This window comes from Bombina bombina, chromosome 12 (genome assembly GCF_027579735.1).
Source record: "Bombina bombina isolate aBomBom1 chromosome 12, aBomBom1.pri, whole genome shotgun sequence".
Taxonomy (NCBI): domain Eukaryota; kingdom Metazoa; phylum Chordata; class Amphibia; order Anura; family Bombinatoridae; genus Bombina; species Bombina bombina.
The window spans coordinates 75,847,973-75,867,277 of NC_069510.1; positions in this window are offsets into that span (position 1 = coordinate 75,847,973).

The following is a 19,305-nucleotide window of genomic DNA, read 5'->3' on the forward strand; positions in this document are numbered from 1 at the left end:
TTTCTAATGTTGTTTGGACCAGGTGGGGTCTGTTCTTATATCTGGATCCAGACCTTCGTCCCCAGTGTGTCTTCTTTGCACTGGGGTGTCCACATCTTCCAATGTGACCTGTTTCCTTTTTCCCCTTTGTTCCAGCATTTGGGGGTTTTGTGGGCCCACCCCTAAAAAAGAAGTTGAAGTGGGGGCTGAATTCGCATCATCTCTAGTGTGTCCATTGTTCTTCTTGCAGTGGGGGTCGCTAGGGGGGAAAACCTATTTGTCGTCTCAACAAAGTTGTTTCTCCTATCATAGTGTTGTCCCCTCAGATATCATTGTTCATTGTTTGTTACCTGGTCTCTATATTGCCATTCATAGTGTTGATCTCTTCTTAGATGTTGTTGATCAAACCCTGAGTCGTTGTTACTTTCTTGGAATTGTCCATAGTTGTCTCTATTTGTGAAGGGCTGATGGGGTCTATTAAAATAGCCATTATTTCCACCGGATGGATGATAACCCCGTCTCGGTTCATATTGGGGTGTTTTGTTGGGATCAAAGCTTCCATAGGATCTGTGAGAATCATAGGGAATGTTGTGCCAATTGTCTCCATGCATGTTGTTCCTTCTGTGACTACCATTATTGTTGAAGGGTCTTTGGTATCCCATATTATTATACTGATTTCTTCTTCGGTGGTAACCTTGATGATCATCATCATAAGGTCTTCTTTGATAACCCATGTTATTGTATGAATTTCTTCTTTGGTGGTGACTTTGATGGTCATCATCATATAGTCTTCTTAATTGTGGTCTATTGGGTGGACGATTAGTTATGTTAGTTACTTAATGATAACACTATTTGAGTTAAGTTGATTTGTACACTTATTTGATAAATTCAATTAAGTACCAATCTGTTTCTTACTACACATCTGTGTATATACTAGAGGGTCTTTAGGAGGACTCACTAATTAAAACTCTGTACTATTAGATATTTGTCACCCAGTTAAAATAACTGGATTAGATTACAACTTGTTATCCGCTGTATTTTATTATATGTATTTTTATATGTGTTTTTTGTATTCAGTCTTTAGAATTTTGTTTTTATTTACATTTTTATGATTTCTGGAGATCAGAATCAAATTGTTGTTATATAATAAATATATCCGTTTGACATTTGAATAAGTAAACTTAATTCTAAGAGAAACAATTGGAGATTATTTCTATTCCTGTGGTATATCTAAGCCATTGTCACTCCTATATATCCTGTTTCATTGCTTTGAAAGTATTGCACACCAAATTTCAAGATTGTAACCCCTTAAATGAGCAAACCGGAGCTATTTGTTCAATTTACCAGTTTAAACCCACTACAGTCCCTGCCACAGCCTTTGCTGCGGCTTTACCTTTCCTTGGGGGTTATTCACCACAGAAATAAGCCTTCTAGAATCGTTTTTTATGGCCACAGGACCCTCTCACATGAAGCTGCATGCACTGCTTCCAGAAGTAACTGCGCAATTAAGGCGCGAAAATGAAGCCTCCTCCCTCTGCATACCAGAGTGAAGGGGCCTTCCTGACTAGATTAGGGGGGTAGTTATCAAGCCGTCAACCTCAAATACGCTGGAATTCCACAGCGTATTTGTGGCGAGGCTGATTCGCCTTAGTTATCAAAGGCCAAAGACCGGCAAAAGTAGAATTTTGTGATGTAAACTTCAATCCGCCGGACTCAGTCCGACACAGATCGATTCTTACGTCACTCCAGATGTTCCGCACACTACTTTTGCTAGTTATCAAAAAACTAGCAGGTACGCTCGGCACTTTTACGGCCCAGCGTACCTGGTTTTCAAACCGCCACCCTGGAGGCGGCGGATCCCATAGGAATCAATGGGAGTCTGACCATAGCGAAAGTACAAGTTCGCTGCTGACAGACATCCCATTGATTTCTATGGGAGATGCCTGCACCTAACACCCTAACATGTACTCCGAGTCTAAACACCACTAATCTGTCCCCCCTACACCGCCGCAACTAAATAAAGTTATTACCCCCTAAACCGCCGCTCCCGGAGCCCACCGCAAGCTACTCTATACATATTAACCCCTAAACCGCCACTCCTGGAGCCCTCCGCAACTATAATATATGTATTAACCCCTAAACCTCCGCTCCCTGACCCTGCTGCAACCTATATTAAATTTATTAACCCCTAATCTGCCCCCCTACACCGTCGCCACCTATAATACATTTATTAACCCCTATCCTGCCCCCCACTACACCGCCGCCACTGTAATAAATTTATTAACCCCTAAACCTAAGTCTAACACTAACCCTAACACCCCCCTAATTTAAATATTAATTAAATAAATCTAAATAATATTTCTATTATGAACTAAGTTAATCCTATTTAAAACTAAATACTTACCTTTAAAATAAACCCTAATATAGCTACAATATAAATAATAATTATATTGTAGCTATCTTAGGATTTATTTTTATTTTACAGGTACCTTTCAATTATTTTAACTAGGTACAATAGCTATTAAATAGTTATTAACTATTTAATAGCTTACCTAGCTAAAATAAAGAGAAATTTACCTGTAAAATAAAAACTAACCTAAGTTACAATTACACCTAACACTACACTATACTTTAATAAATTATTCCTATTTAAAACTAAATACTTACCTGTAAAATAAACCCTAAAATAGCTACAATATAATTAATAATTACATTGTAGCTATCTTAGGATTTATATTTATTTTACAGGTAACTTTCAATTTATTTTAGCTAGTTAGAATAGTTATTAAATAGTTATTAACTATTTAATAACTACCTAGCTAAAAGAAAATTACCTAGCTAAAACAAAATTACCTGTAAAATAAATCCTAACCTAAGTTACAATTAAACCTAACACTACACTATCATTAAATTAATTAAATAAATTACCTACAAATAACTACAATTAAATACAATTACATAAACTAACTAAAGTACAAAAAATAAAAAGCTAAGTTACAAAAAAAAAAAAAAAAATAGGTTACAAACATTTTAAAAATGTTACAACAATTTTAAGCTACTTACACCTAATCTAAGCCCCCTAATAAAATAACAAACCCCCCCAAAATAAAAAAAATGCCCTACCCTATTCTAAATTTAAAAAGTTCAAAGCTCTTTTACCTTACCAGCCCTTAAAAGGGCCTTTTGTGGGGGCATGCCCCAAAGAGTTCAGCTCTTTTGCATGTAAAAGAAAAATACAACCCCCCCAACATTAAAACCCACCACCCACATACCCCTAATCTAACCCAAACCCCCCTTAAAAAACCTAACACTACCCCCCTGAAGATCATCCTACCTTGAGTCGTCTTCACTCAACCGAGCAGCGATGAAACCGAAGAGGACACTCGGAGCGGCAGAAGTGATCATCCAAGGGGCGCTGAAGAAATCTTCCATCCGGGCGAGGTCATCTTCCAAGAGGCGCTGAAGAAGTCTTCTATCCGGGTGAGGTCATCTTCGAAGCCGGGTCTTGAATCTTGATCCTGCCAATCGGAATTAAGGTAGGAAAAATCTGATTGGCTGATCGGAACAGACAATAGAATGCAAGCTCAATCTGATTGGCTGATTGGATCAGCCAATCGGATTGAACTTTAATCTGATTGGCTAATTCAATCAGCCAATCAGATTTTTCCTACCTTAATTCCGATTGGCTGATAGAATCCTATCAGCCAATCGGAATTGAAGGGATGCCATCTTGGATGACGTCCCTTAAAGGAGCCTTCATTCGTCGGTAGTCCGTCGGGAAAGAAGGATGTTCCGCGTCAGCGGGATGAAGATTCAAGACCCGGCTTCGAAGATGACCTCGCCCGGATAGAAGACTTCTTCAGCGCCTCTTGGAAGATGACCTCGCCCGGATGGAAGATTTCTTCAGCGCCCCTTGGATGATCACTTCTGCCGCTCCGGATGTCCTCTTCGGTTCCATCGCTGCTCGGCTGAGTGAAGACGACTCAAGGTAGGATGATCTTCAGGGGGGTAGTGTTAGGTTTTTTTAAGGGGGGTTTGGGTTAGATTAGGGGTATGTGGGTGGTGGGTTTTAATGTTGGGGGGGGGTTGTATTTTTCTTTTACAGGCAAAAGAGCTGAACTCTTTGGGGCATGCCCCCACAAAAGTCCCTTTTAAGGGCTGGTAAGGTAAAAGAGCTTTGAACTTTTTTAATTTAGAATAGGGTAGGGCATTTTTTTTATTTTGGGGGGTTTGTTATTTTATTAGGGTGCTTAGATTAGGTGTAAGTAGCTTAAAATTGTTGTAATTTTTTTTTTTTTTTCAAATATATTTTTATTGAGATTTCAAACAGTTACAAAGATATCATTTAGTCCATTCACATTAACAGAGAAGATATAGATATACAGAAGGTGTGTAGGTTGGCAAGTTACATAATAATCTGTATAACAGGTTAGGGATTCAAATGTATATGTATAACAATAATGACTCTTCAGAAAAAGATAGTGTGCGACTAGTTTAATAAAGGCTCAATAGCAATTTCTCTATATGCAATATTATAAGGTCGTCTGTGGGAGTTCTGGAGTAGTTGCTAGGGAAACAGCAATAGGTCTCCCGGTAAATGAGTGAATGGACTCGTCTAAATGTAATCTCTTTTTTGAATAGAGTGAGAATTTCAAAATGGAGAAGTAAATACAAAGGGGAAGTTGGGGGGAGATCATTGGGCAAAAGCCATTCGAAAATTAAAGGAGGGGAGGGGAGGGGCGGGGCCAAGAGGGTAGACTACTATTGTGATAAGTATAACGAAAATGAATAACATGCAGATCGCTCTTGTATTCTATGTGAAGCAAGAGAGATGTGTAGGGGATGAGAGTTATCAACAAGGATATAAATCTTACTTCAGGCTATCCCCCAATGAAGGAGAAGGTGTCTCCTAAATTCAGCACACAATCTGTAGAATGTATAAGTAGCGAATAACATACCTTAATGTCATAAACAATATGGGACTTTAAATAAAATAGGGTATATCTCATCCAGATCCATTATCAAAGATATGCGTTAGATATAGGGTATGAGGATTTGCGTATGGAGCAGTAGCAATAGGCATTTTACAAAAGTGCGGTATATATTTTGTACACAGTCAGGTTTCTAGTTCTTGCTAAACATATGGAAATATGACAATAAAATGGTAATCACTTATACAAAACCGAGTTATCTGAGATGTGTGTAGATATCAAATTGTTGCTATAGGACGCCTAAGAAGGAGTGTGTTTCACTAAGTTAGAAGTGGGCTGTTTATAGCTGAAGGTAAGAGGATTAAAGCTAGAGTACTAATGGTGTGTGTGAGTGTGTAAAGAGCTGTTGATGACGTGTAGCTAGGACATAAATGAAATTACCAACATGAGTAATCTGCATAACTAGTGAAGACATAAACATATCATATAAACCATTAGAATAACTAAGTGAGTGATCTAACAGAAAGGCAGAGTATAGCTTTACCAAGGAGTCCCTGTCGTGAAACCTGTAGGGATCAAAGATATGATATATAGGGGAGTGCAGTGTATACCCCCATTTGGATTAGATATAGGTAAGGGTGCTTAGTTTAGTGTACTTACAAAATTTATAAATCTTGAGACTGAAGATTAAAGCCTCTGCCATAGCAGTAACTGGGACACAGCTCAGGAAGATAAACTCAACTACAGTAAGAATGAATTGGTCACAAGTAAGATGGTAGTATACACATCATTAAGCAAGATACATGCATATCTATACACATACACAAATGGGCACATATGTATGAGCAATTATCTAGTGAGAGTTGTTGTTTCACCCATATAATAAGGAGGGGTTTAATCACATATGTAGTAAGTGTGTAGCTTAGAGTGCATACAGGAAACGTAATAACTTTATCAGAGAGAACTAGAGCTATAATAAAAGGCGACTCTTCAAAACTACTCCCCAAACACTATACATCCGACAGGGAAACATACTCAGCTATAATAAAACAAACTGTTAGTGGTAAGGTGGGCAAAAACAGTGTGTCCCAGAGCCACCATTCCAGACCCCAAAGTCATCAGTTGTAACATTGGGTAAATATACTCTCCGATGGTTCACGTTACCCAATTCCAGATCGGGAGGGGTTGCTCTTAAAAGTAATGTCGCACGGGCACTTCAGAGAGTGTTGAGATCGAGGAGGCTGTAAGACCTGTATTTCCTTCCATGCCAAGTTCTCTAACATCGTGAGATTTGAGTAGATTACTGGGCATCCATTAAGCTTTGTCTCGGTAGGTGTAAATATAAGTCCAATACACCCAGTCACATCTTGAAGGGAATCCACTTGTGTTGCTAACGTTTTAGCCCAGATATGATCTTCTTCGTGCCCTGGGAGGTCGGCCGCCCCCACCCAGTTCACGCTTGCACCAGCTTCAAAAGCTCTCTGGGCTATATTGGTGTTGTGAGTGCGGTCATCTACAGAGTTAGTATCGGTCATTTGTGACTTGTATCCTTTACTCTGTTTCTCTCTTACAGGGAAGGGAGTTGTAAAACTGTCCCATGCGCTGGCATTAGTTGCATCCGCCATAATGGATTGAGCGCTATCGCTTACCATACACCAGGCCTCCGACAGGTAAATGGGCTGATCAAAGCTCTCCTGCATGTACAGCTCTGAGTTGGTCTGTAAGGCTTGTGCAGTCCTATCTCTGCTGACTAAGGTCTGAGGGAGAGTTGGAGTGGCCGGTGAGGGTGTTCTGTAGTTCGGCATTGAAACAGCTACTGGTATAGTGGTGGGTGCAGGTCTCGTTGATTGTCGGAAGGTTGCCTCGTGGGTCTCTCCTCTAATAGCAAGTATCAGATCGTGAAACTGGCTATCAAGCTTATGACCAAGATCCCTAGTAGAGTATGCATGAGTGAGAATGATTCCTCCATAATAAAGTTGTAGCTGAGGTTGCTATCAGTGGCAGATTTAGTGCTGTGTACGTCAGATTGCTGAGGAGGGGAGGATTGGGAGCTCCATGGTAGGCCACGACTTCAAGTCTCAGTAGGCTAACTCCGTTCCTGGATTACATGGACGGTCGATCCCAACAGCTAAAAAGTTGCTAGAAGGCATAAACTTAGTAAATTGTGGGTTTGCAGTAGGCTGGTAGGTTTCAACCTTAGGAAAAACAGCGTATATTCCTTAGTATATCCAGGAGCTTCATAAAGTGCAACCAGTTATGGCCGCCTCTTAGCCACGCCCCCCAAATTGTTGTAATATTTTTAAAATGTTTGTAACCTATTTTTTTTTATTTTTTTGTAACTTAGCTTTTTTATTTTTTGTACTTTAGTTAGTTTATGTAATTGTATTTAATTGTAGTTATTTGTAGGTAATTTATTTAATTAATTTAATGATAGTGTAGTGTTAGGTTTAATTGTAACTTAGGTTAGGATTTATTTTACAGGTAATTTTGTATTTCTTTTAGCTAGGTAGTTATTAAATAGTTAATAACTATTTAATAACTATTCTAACTAGCTAAAATAAATTGAAAGTTACCTGTAAAATAAATATAAATCCTAAGATAGCTACAATGTAATTATTAATTATATTGTAGCTATCTTAGGGTTTATTTTACAGGTAAGTATTTAGTTTTAAATAGGAATAATTTATTAAAGTATAGTGTAGTGTTAGGTGTAATTGTAACTTAGGTTAGTTTTTATTTTACAGGTAAATTTCTCTTTATTTTAGCTAGGTAAGCTATTAAATAGTTAATAACTATTTAATAGCTATTGTACCTAGTTAAAATAAATTGAAAGGTACCTGTAAAATAAAAATAAATCCTAAGATAGCTACAATAAAATTATTACTTATATTGTAGCTATATTAGGGTTTATTTTAAAGGTAAGTATTTAGTTTTAAATAGGATTAATTTAGTTCATAATAGAAATATTATTTAGATTTATTTAATTAATATTTAAGTTAGGGGGGTGTTAGGGTTAGTGTTAGACTTAGATTTAGGGGTTAATAATTTTATTACAGTGGCGGCGGTGTAGTGGGGGGCAGGATAGGGGTTAATACATTTATTACAGGCGGCGACGGTGTAGGGGGGCAGGATAGGGGTTAATAAATTTAATATAGGTTGCGGCAGGGTCAGGGAGCGGCGGTTTAGGGGTTAAACTATTTATTTAGTTGCGGCGAGGTGCAGGATCAGCAGGATAGGGGTTAATAACTTTATTATAGAGGGCGACGGTATAGGGGGGGCAGGATAGGGGTTACTAGGTATAATGTAGGTGGCAGCTGTGTCCGGGAGCGGCGGTTTAGGGGTTAATACATTTATAAGAGTTGCGGCGGGGTCTAGGAGTGGCGGTTTAGGGGTTAGTAACTTTATTTAGTTGCGGGAGGCTCAGGGGGCGCCGGTATAGGGGGTAGAACAGTGTAGTTTAGTGTGGGTGCATAGTGACAGGCTAGCAAGAAAGCTGTAAAAAAGCTGAAGAGCAGCGAGATCGGATGAGTGATAACTCTCACAGTCCGGCGGTTGCGGCGGGGTCAGGGAGCGGCGGTTTAGGGGTTAAATTATTTATTTAGTTGCGGCGAGGTGCGGGATCAGCAGGATAGGGGTTAATAACTTTATTATAGAGGGCGACGGTATAGGGGGGGCAGGATAGGGGTTACTAGGTATAATGTAGGTGGCAGCGGTGTCCGGGAGCGGCGGTTTAGGGGTTAATACATTTATAAGACTTGCGGCAGGGTCTAGGAGCGGCGGTTTAGGGGTTAGTAACTTTATTTAGTTGCGGGGGGCTCCGGGGGCGCCGGTATAGGGGGTAGAACAGTGTAGTTTAGTGTGAGTGCTTAGTGACAGGCTAGCAATAAAGCTGTGAAAAAGCCGAAGAGCAGCGAGATCGGATGAGTGATAACTCTCACAGTCCGCTGCTCATCGCCCCGCGGCTTTTTGACAGCTTTATTTGATAACTTAGGCGTATTTTTTCAGGTCCGCGGCGGCGAAGGTAGGCGAGCTTAGGCGGGTGTATTGGGCCGGCGAAGGCAGGAAAGTTGACACGATGATAACTACCCCCCTAGGTGTCTAAACGACTGCCAGGCGTAATAAAAACGTTCCCAAAGTGTTTCCAAGTTCCAAAACACTCCAAAAGTCATATAAATATTGTATAAATCAATTGATTTAGCCCACAATAGTATCAACCAGTATATAGCCCATTAATAAGCCTTCATTCTGTTATGAGTCTAAGAAAATGGCTTACCGATCCCAGAGGGAAAATAACAGTCTTCTAGCATTACTATGTCTGGTTAGAAAAAGGACTAGTCATACCTTGAGCAGAAAAGTCTGCAAACTGTTCCCCCCAACTGAAGTTCTCTGGGCTCAACAGTCCTGCGTGGGAACAGCAATGGATTTTAGTTACTGTTGCTAAAATCATACTCCTCTTTAAACAGAACTCTTCATCACTTTCTGTTGTAGAGTAAATAGTACAAACCGGCACTATTTTAAAATAACAAACTCTTGATAGAAGAAATAAAAAACTACAACTAACACCACATACTCTTTACCATCCCCGTGGAGATGCTACTTGTTCAGAGCGGCAAAGAGAATGACTGGGGGGGCGGAGCCAGAGGGGAGCTATATGGGCAGCTTTTGCTGTGCTCTCTTTGCCATTTCCTGTTGGGGAAGAGAATATTCCCACAAGTAAGAATGAAGCCGTGGACCGGACACACCAATGTAGGAGAAATAAAAATAAATCCTAAGATAGCTACAATATAATTATTATTTATATTGTAGCTATATTAGGGTTGATTTTAAAGGTAAGTATTTAGTTTTAAATAGGATTAATTTAGTTAATAAGAGAAATATTATTTAGATTTATTTAATTAATATTTAAGTTAGGGGGGTGTTAGGGTTAGTGTTAGACTTAGGTTTAGGGGTTAATAAATTTATTACAGTGGCGGCGGTGTAGAGGGGGCAGGATAGGGGTTAATAAATTTATTATAGGTGGCGACGGTGTAGGGGGGGGGGGGCAGATTAGGGGTTAATAAGTTTAATATAGGTTGCAGCCGGGTCCGGGAGCGGCGGTTTAGGGGTTAAACTATTTATTTAGTTGCGGCGAGGTCCGGGATCCGCAGGATAGGGGTTAATGAATTTAAGGGTGGCGGTATAGGGGGGCAGGATAGGGGTTACTAGGTATAATGTAGGTGGCGGCGGGGTCCGGGAGCGGCGGTTTAGGGGTTAATACATATATTATAGTTGCGGCGGGGTCTGGGAGCGGCGGTTTAGGGGTTAATACATATATTATAGTTGCGGCGGGGACCGGGAGCGGTGGTTTAGGGGTTAATACATATATTATAGCTTGTGGCAGGGTCCGGGAGCGGCGGTTTAGGGGGTAATACATTTATTTAGTTGCGGCGGTTTAGGGGGGACAGATTAGGGGTGTTTAGACTCGGGGTACATGTTAGGGTGTTAGGTGTAGACAGCTCCTATAGGAATCAATGGGATGTCTGGCAGCAGCGAACATGAACCTTCGCTATGGTCAGACTCCCATTGATTCCTATGGTTTGAAAACCAGGTACGCTGGCCCGGAAAAGTGCAGAGCGTACCTGCTAGTTTTTTGATAACTAGCAAAAGTATTCAGATTGTGCTGCACTTGTGTGCGGAACATCTGGAGTGACGTAAGAATCGATCTGTGTCGGACTGAGTTTGGCGGATCGAAGCTTACGTCACTAAATTCTACTTTTGCCGGTATCTAGGGCTTGATAACTTAGGCAAATCAGCCTCGCCACAAATACGCTGCGGAATTCCAGCGTATTTGAGGTAGACACGTTGATAACTAGAGGTCATTATATCCAACATAGAAGTCAAAGAACATTTGGCTAACAGTGATCATAACATGGTCACATTTGAAATCTCTTTTCATAAGCAGTGTCTTAAAGGTTTAACTAAGACTTTTAATTATAAGAAAGCAAAATTCAATGATTTAAGAAAATCATTAAATAACATAAATTGGGACAAAGTATTCTCTAATAAAAATACAAAGGATAAATTGATAACATTTAAAACTTTGTTAAATAAATATAAATATCAACACATACCACATGGTTATAAAAGTAAGAGAAATAAATCCAAGCTAATGCAGCTATATAAAATGTATTAAGATAAATTAGGAAAAAACGCAGGGCAAATAAATGATTCAAAGAAAATAGTACAGACTAAACATACCAGGGGCCCCATCCGATATGCAGTGTCGCCCGCAAAAGCCGGCGACGCCGGTTTTTGCGCGGGTTTGGTATCCTATATACAGCGCCACATATAAATGCGGCACATATATTTCACCCGTCGGACGTAGTTTTTTTACCCATAGACTAACATATAAAACACGCACAATTTGGTATCCAATATCCAGCGCAAGGCCATACGTGGCGAAAATGGAGAAATCTTACTCCATTTTCACCTCGCCATAAAATGCACCCGTAGCAGGCCTTGCGCTGAGTATTGGAGCACCGTAACTCCCTAAAATGCCTTCCAAAAAAAAACACCTAACGCATGCACAATGTCTATCTACCTGTCAACCGCAATCCCTAATAAAGTGTATTAACCCCTAAACCACCGGAGCCCACCGCCACCTACATTATATGTATTAACCCCTAAACCGCCGCTTCCGGACCCCGCCGCACCTAAATAAAGTGTTTAACCCCTAAACCGCCGCTCCCGGACCCCGCCGCCAGCTACATTAAATTTATTAACCCCTAATCTGACCCCCCTACATTAAATTTATTAACCCCTAATCTGACCCGCTACACCGCCGCAACCTACATTAAATGTATTACCCCCTAAACCTAAGTCTAACCCTAACACCCGCCTAACTTAATTATTATTTAAATAAATATAAATAATATTACTATTATTAACTAAATTATTCCTATTTAAAACTAAATACTTACCTATAAAATAAACTCTAAGGCCTAGATTTGGAGTTTGGCGTTAGCCGTGAAAACCAGCGTTAGAGGCTCCTAACGCTGGATTGGCCGCCCGCTGGTATTTGGAGTCAGTGATTAAAGGGTCTAACGCTCACTTTTCAGCCGCGACTTTTCCATACCGCAGATCCCCTTACGTCAATTGCGTATCCTATCTTTTCAATGGGATCTTCCTAACGCCGGTATTTAGAGTCGTTTCTGAAGTGAGCGTTAGAGCTCTAACGACAAAACTCCAGCCGCAGGAAAATAGCAGTAGTTAAGAGCTTTCTGGGCTAACGCCGGTTTATAAAGCTCTTAACTACTGTACCCTAAAGTACACTAACACCCATAAACTACCTATGTACCCCTAAACCGAGCTCCCCCCACATCGCCGCCACTCGATTAAAATTTTTTAACCCCTAATCTGCCGACCGCCACCTACGTTATACTTATGTACCCCTAATCTGCTGCCCCTAACCCCGCCGACCCCTGTATTATATTTATTAACCCCTAACCTGCCCCCCACAACGTCGCCGCCAGCTACTTAAAATAATTAACCCCTAATCTTCTGACCGCAAAGCGCCGCCACCTACGTTATCCCTATGTACCCCTAATCTGCTGCCCCTAACACCGCCGACCCCTATATAATATTTATTAACCCCTAATCTGCCCCCCTCAACGTCGCCGACACCTGCCTACACTTATTAACCCCTAATCTGCCGAGCGGACCTGAGCGCTACTATAATAAATGTATTAACCCCTAATCCGCCTCACTAACCCTATAATAAATAGTATTAACCCCTAATCTGCCCTCCCTAACATCGTCGACACCTAACTTCAATTATTAACCCCTAATCTGACGACCGGAGCTCACCGCTACTATAATAAATGGATTAACCCCTAAAGCTAAGTCTAACCCTAACTCTAACACCCCCCTAAGTTAAATATAATTTAAATCTAACAAAATAAATTAACTCTTATTAAATAAATTATTCCTATTTAAAGCTAAATACTTACCTGTAAAATACATCCTAATATAGCTACAATATAAATTATAATTATATTATAGCTATTTTAGGATTTATATTTATTTTACAGGCAACTTGGTAATTATTTTAACCAGGTACAATAGCTATTTAATAGTTACCTAGTTAAAATAATAACAAATTTACCTGTAAAATAAATCCTAACCTAAGATATAATTAAACCTAACACTACCCTATCAATAAATTAATTAAATAAACTACCTACAATTACCTACAATTAACCTAACACTACACTATCAATAAATTAATTAAACACAATTCCTACAAATAAATACAATTACATAAACTAGCTAAAGTACAAAAAATAAAAAAGAACTAAGTTACAAAAAATAAAAAAATATTTACAAACATAAGAAAAATATTACAACAATTTTAAACTAATTACACCTACTCTAAGCCCCCTAATAAAATAACAAAGCCCCCCAAAATAAAAAATTCCCTACCCTATTCTAAATTAAAAAAAGGTAAAAGCTCTTTTACCTTACCAGCCCTGAACAGGGCCCTTTGCGGGGCATGCCCCAAGAATTTCAGCTCTTTTGCCTGTAAAAAAAACATACAATACCCCCCCCCCAACATTACAACCCACCACCCACATACCCCTAATCTAACCCAAACCCCCCTTAAATAAACCTAACACTAAGCCCCTGAAGATCTTCCTACCTTGTCTTCACCATCCAGGTTCACCGATCCGTCCTGAAGAGCTCCTCCAATGTCCTGATCCAAGCCCAAGCGGGGGGCTGAAGAGGTCCATGATCCGGTCAAAGTCTTCATCCAAGCGGGGCAGAAGAGGATCTTCCATCCGATTGAAGTCTTCATCCAAGCAGCATCCATCCGGAGCGAAGCAGCAGGATCCTGAAGACCTCCAGCGCGGAACATCCATCCGGCCCGACGACTGAACGACGAATGACTGTTCCTTTAAGGGACGTCATCCAAGATGGCGTCCCTCGAATTCCGATTGGCTGATAGGATTCTATCAGCCAATCGGAATTAAGGTAGGAATTTTCTGATTGGCTGATGGAATCAGCCAATCAGAATCAAGTTCAATCCGATTGGCTGATCCGATCAGCCAATCAGATTGAGCTCGCATTCTATTGGCTGATCGGAACAGCCAATAGAATGCGAGCCCAATCTGATTGGCTGATCGGATCAGCCAATCGGATTGAACTTGATTCTGATTGGTTGATTCCATCAGCCAATCAGAAAATTCCTACCTTAATTCCGATTGGCTGATAGAATCCTATCTGCCAATCGGAATTCGAGGGACGCCATCTTGGATGACGTCCCTTAAAGGAACAGTCATTCGTCGTTCAGTCGTCGGGCCGGATGGATGTTCCGCGCTGGAGGTCTTCAGGATCCTGCCGCTTCGCTCCGGATGGATGCTGCTTGGATGAAGACTTCAATCGGATGGAAGATCCTCTTCTGCCCCGCTTGGATGAAGACTTTGACCGGATCATGGACCTCTTCAGCCCCCCGCTTGGGCTTGGATCAGGACATCGGAGGAGCTCTTCAGGACGGATCGGTGAACCTGGATGGTGAAGACAAGGTAGGAAGATCTTCAGGGGCTTAGTGTTAGGTTTATTTAAGGGGGGTTTGGGTTAGATTAGGGGTATGTGGGTGGTGGGTTGTAATGTTGGGGGGGGGGTATTGTATGTTTTTTTTTACAGGCAAAAGAGCTGAAATTCTTGGGGCATGCCCCGCAAAGGGCCCTGTTCAGGGCTGGTAAGGTAAAAGAGCTTTTACCTTTTTTTTTTTTTTTTTCGTTTTCAATGCTTTATTGAAAAAAAAAAGTAACAACGGTACATACTTCAAGAGACAGTGAATACATCAAGCATGACAATAAATTGTGAACATTGGTGGAGTCTCTGCGTTAATCTGAGTTCAGTGTCCATGAGTAGTCAACAAATCCCATAACACTTGGTGATGGAAAAGAGAAAGTCTCTGAGTCCACCAATAGTTGTTGAGTCCCAAAAGCACATACCCAGAATTATAAAAGAAAAACAACAAGATTAACAATGTACATAAACATTATAAAATAAGATGGTCTCGGCGTGGGTTAACACACACTGTCACGTCGAGAATATACAATTAAAAAAGGAGAGAGAACAGAGAAGGATAGAGAAAAGAGAGTGAAGGGGAGGGGAAAAAGAAAAAAAAAAAAAAAAAAAAGGGGGGGGGGGGGGAGGGGGGACAATGGGAAGGAGGATGAGGGAACAGTGGGAGGGGGGGGAGGGGGGTCCTAGAATGTATCCCAGTCGGGAGTTTCCAAAGTGGGCCCTCAAATCCAGTTGCCCCAGGTTTGTTTTAATTGTCAGTCCTTGTCTTATACTTTGTCTCGTAAGTCTGAAATTATTGGTTTCCACATTTCCAGCATGTACTCGTTTATTTCTATTTTGTCATCCCTCATATACCTGTATCTCTCCAATTGTAGTAGTCTGTCCACCTGAAGAGCCCACTCCATCACTGTGGGAGTTTCTATCTTTTTCCACTTTCTGGGGATAAGAGACTTGGCGCTATTGAGCATTATGAGAAAGAGTTGTCTTGAGGGTTTATCTTTAAATTTGGGAATGTTATGAAACAATAGAAGGTTGGGTGTTTTGGCCAAGGGCATGTTCATTGCGGTCCCTATGATATCAAGGATAGACTGCCAGTAGGGTCTTATAATGTCACAGTCCCACCAAATGTGAAGGAGGGTGCCACGTTCCCCGCATCCACGCCAACATCTCCCGTCGGATTGTTTGTAAATCTTTTGTATTCTGTCCGGTGTAAGATACCACCTGGACAGAAATTTATAGTTGGACTCAGTTATTCTCGCCGAGACTGAGGCCCTCATATGTGTAGTTAGGATCGTTTGCCAATCTTTGTCGGTAGGGGGCGGGTTAAGTTCCCCATTCCAACGCCTCACATAGTCAGGCAAGGGTGTATCTTTTGGTAATAAAAGCATCCGGTAAACTATGGAGATCAGATGCTTCGGTGTGTTTGGGAGTAGGCAGATAGATTCCAAAACAGTTAGCTGTCTAGTCATGTCCTTGGATTTTTTGTATGTTGATAGGAAATGTTGAAGCTGTGTGTGATAGAACCATGGGATATCCAGTCCGGCCTGTCTCAGGTCCACTCTGTTCCTAAGTTTTTTGTTTGTCAAAAGGCGATTAAATATCACCTGTGTAAACAGTGTTTTATCTATCGACAGTCGCTGCGTGCACGTAAAGGGTATGTCCGGGTTGTCTACAAATGGCGTAAGTGGGGAAGGGTTGGAGGTAATATGTGGATATTCCACAAGTGATCTATCCCATCTGGTGAAAAATTCTTTAATAATTGAATAACTTTCTAATATTTTGGGCCTAGACTTGGCGGATGTCCAGGCCAGGGCCCCCGAGTTCTGTTTTCCTAAAATTGTCCTGCAGATTTGCACCCAGAGTTTCCCCTGAGAGTTGTGGCAGCACTCAATTTGGTGTTGAATGTTAATGGATTTCTTATAAGCAAGTAAGTTAGGGATTCCCAATCCCCCCCTCTCTTTCGGCAGGTAAAGGGTTTTTTTTTCAATTCTTGGTCTAATTCCCTTCCAGATAAACTCTTCTAACATCCCTTGTAGTTTATGTAGGTAGTGTGTAGGCATGGGAATCGGGAGAGTCTGGAGGTAATACAAAATTCTTGGTAGGATATTCATTTTAACAATACCGATTCTCCCCAGCCAGGAGATCGGCTTGTTCCTCCAAGAGGAAAGATCCCCCATGATATCTGAGAGTAATTGTGGGTAGTTAGTCTCGAATAATGTGTCTGGGGAGGGAGTAAGATTGATTCCCAGATACCTTAGGGTGCGGGTTTGGATGCGTAATGGGCATAGAGAAGAAAGTTGGCAGATCTCCGTCTGGGGAAGGTTAACATTTAGTATTTCTGATTTTGTTTTGTTTAGGTGAAAGTTAGAGAACCTACCGTAGATCTCGAATTCTCTCAGTACCTCTGGGAGTGATGTTAGTGGGTCTGTCAGGGAGAGTAAGACATCGTCAGCATACATTGACAATTTATGTTCCTGGTCCCCTATCGTTATTCCCTTGATTCTCTTATTATCTCTTATCCTTTGAACTAAGACCTCCATGACCAGAGCGAATAACAATGGAGATAGCGGACACCCCTGTCTGGTGCCGTTTGAAATATTAAAGGGATCAGACAGAATGCTGTTAATCCTAACCTGGGCTGAGGGGGTCGTATATAAAGAGAAGATCTTTTGGATAAAGGACTGTCCAAACCCCATCTTCGACAGGACTGCTTTCAAAAAATTCCAGCTAATCCTGTCGAAGGCCTTCTCAGCATCAGTAGAGACCAAGATCATCGGAACTTTATTAACTTGTGCGTAATTACTTAGCAATGTGGCTTTTATGGTGTTGTCCCTGGCCTCCCGGCCAGGTACAAATCCCACCTGGTCTGGCGAGATCAAGTCGGGCAGAAATTTATTTAACCTGTTAGAAAGGATTTTGGCAAATATTTTAATATCCACATTAAGAAGTGAAATAGGTCGAAAATTTTCAGGCCTGTTTGGTGGTTTGCCCGGTTTGGGAATAGTTGTAATATGTGCTACTAGCATCGAAGGAGGGAAACCCTGGGAGGTGTCTAAGGTATTAAATAGGCTGGCTAATTGAGGGGACAAGATCTGTTTATAGAGTTTATAGTATTTGGCACTAAAGCCGTCTGGTCCTGGGCTTTTACCTGATGATAATTCTTCTATAGTTCGTGACACTTCTTCTGAAGAAATAGGGGCATTTAAGGTCTCCACGTCTGCCTGAGACAGAGAAGGCAGCGCAATGGAGTCCAGGTAGGAACTCATGTCTGGGGATGGTGATTTCTGTTCACTATTTGCTGGAGGGGCAGAGGGTTTCTGCAAGTTGTATAGGTCCTGGTAGTATGCTCTAATAGTCTCTGCAATGGCTGGGCTATCTGCATGTGCTAAACCGTTTTTATCTATCAGCGTATGTACATGTGTCTTCAGTTGCTTTCTCCTAAGAGCTCTGGCTAATAATCTACCTGGTTTGTCCCCAAATTCATAGAACTGTTGTTGGTTCCGCAGCGCCTTTTTCTGATGATCTAGCATGTAAATGTCCTGTATCTCCCTCCTAGCTTTGTTAAGTTCAGTGAGTACCGAAGTGTCCGACGGTTGTCTCTTATGTTTTATTTCTAAATCACGTATATTAGTTAAAAGTGAAGAGAACCTTATTCTAGTTTGTTTTGCCAAAATGGCCTTCTGTTTGATAAGTTCGCCACGGAGTACACATTTATGCGCCTCCCAGAGTATGTGCCTTGGGGTCTCATCTATATCGTTAATAGTAAAATAATCGGTGAGTGTAGTTTCTATTTTCCCTCTGAGCAGTTGATTGTTAAGTAGGAAGTCATCAAACCGCCATATAAACGGGTGTTCAGGTATAGTTGGCCAGTTCAGTCTGCAGAGGACCGGGGCATGGTCCGACCAAGTCATAGGAAGAATTTGTGTTTTCTCCACTGAGGCCAGAGTAGTCTGGTCTGTGAAGATATAATCAATTCTCGTGTATAAGTCATGGGGGTGGGAGAAAAAGGTATAGTCTCGTCGTATGGGATATTGTGTTCTCCAAGTGTCGAGGACTGCCAGCTCTGCCAGTCTGGTGTTGCATTGTTTGATAGTCTTTTTTGGGACAGAGGCTACCCCCCTGGAAGTATCAAGTAGTGGGTCCAAGGGTAAATTGAAGTCCCCTGCAAGGAGTAGAGCTCCTGTTTGGGTTTCAAGTATTTTGTTGGTGAGGGTTGTCATAAATTTATGTTGGCGTATGTTTGGGAAATATGCATTGACTAACGTGACAGGTCTGTTGTACAGTGTGCCTATTATTATTAGGTAACGCCCCTCAGGGTCTTTAATCTCTTGCTTCAAACTGAAGGAAGTAGAATGCTTTATGATAATTCCCACTCCATTTTTCTTTGAGGGGCCAGATGCAAAGAACATGGTTGGGAATTTGGGGTTAAACCATTTTGGCTCTTTACCTTTTTTGAAATGGGTTTCTTGTAGGTATGCAATATCACAATTTAACCTAGACACATCCCTTACCAGATGGGATCTCTTTTCAGGTGTGTTAAGACCCTTAACATTTAGCGTCAGGATCGTCAGGCTCCGTTTACTCCGGAGTTCCAACATGTTGGGGGGGGACATATTGATTGAAAGGACTCTTGGGCGTGAAGGGGGGGGAGGGGGAGGAGGAAAAGGTGGTGAGAGAAAGAGGAGAGGGAAGAGAAAAAAAAAAAAAAAAAAAAAAAAGGGGGGGGGGGGAGAGGGAACGGAAGAAAGAAAGCAGAAAAAGAGAAGAGGAAAGAGAAACGAGTAAAGTAAAGTAATATGAGTCAGGCAAGTAGTAGCGAGAATTC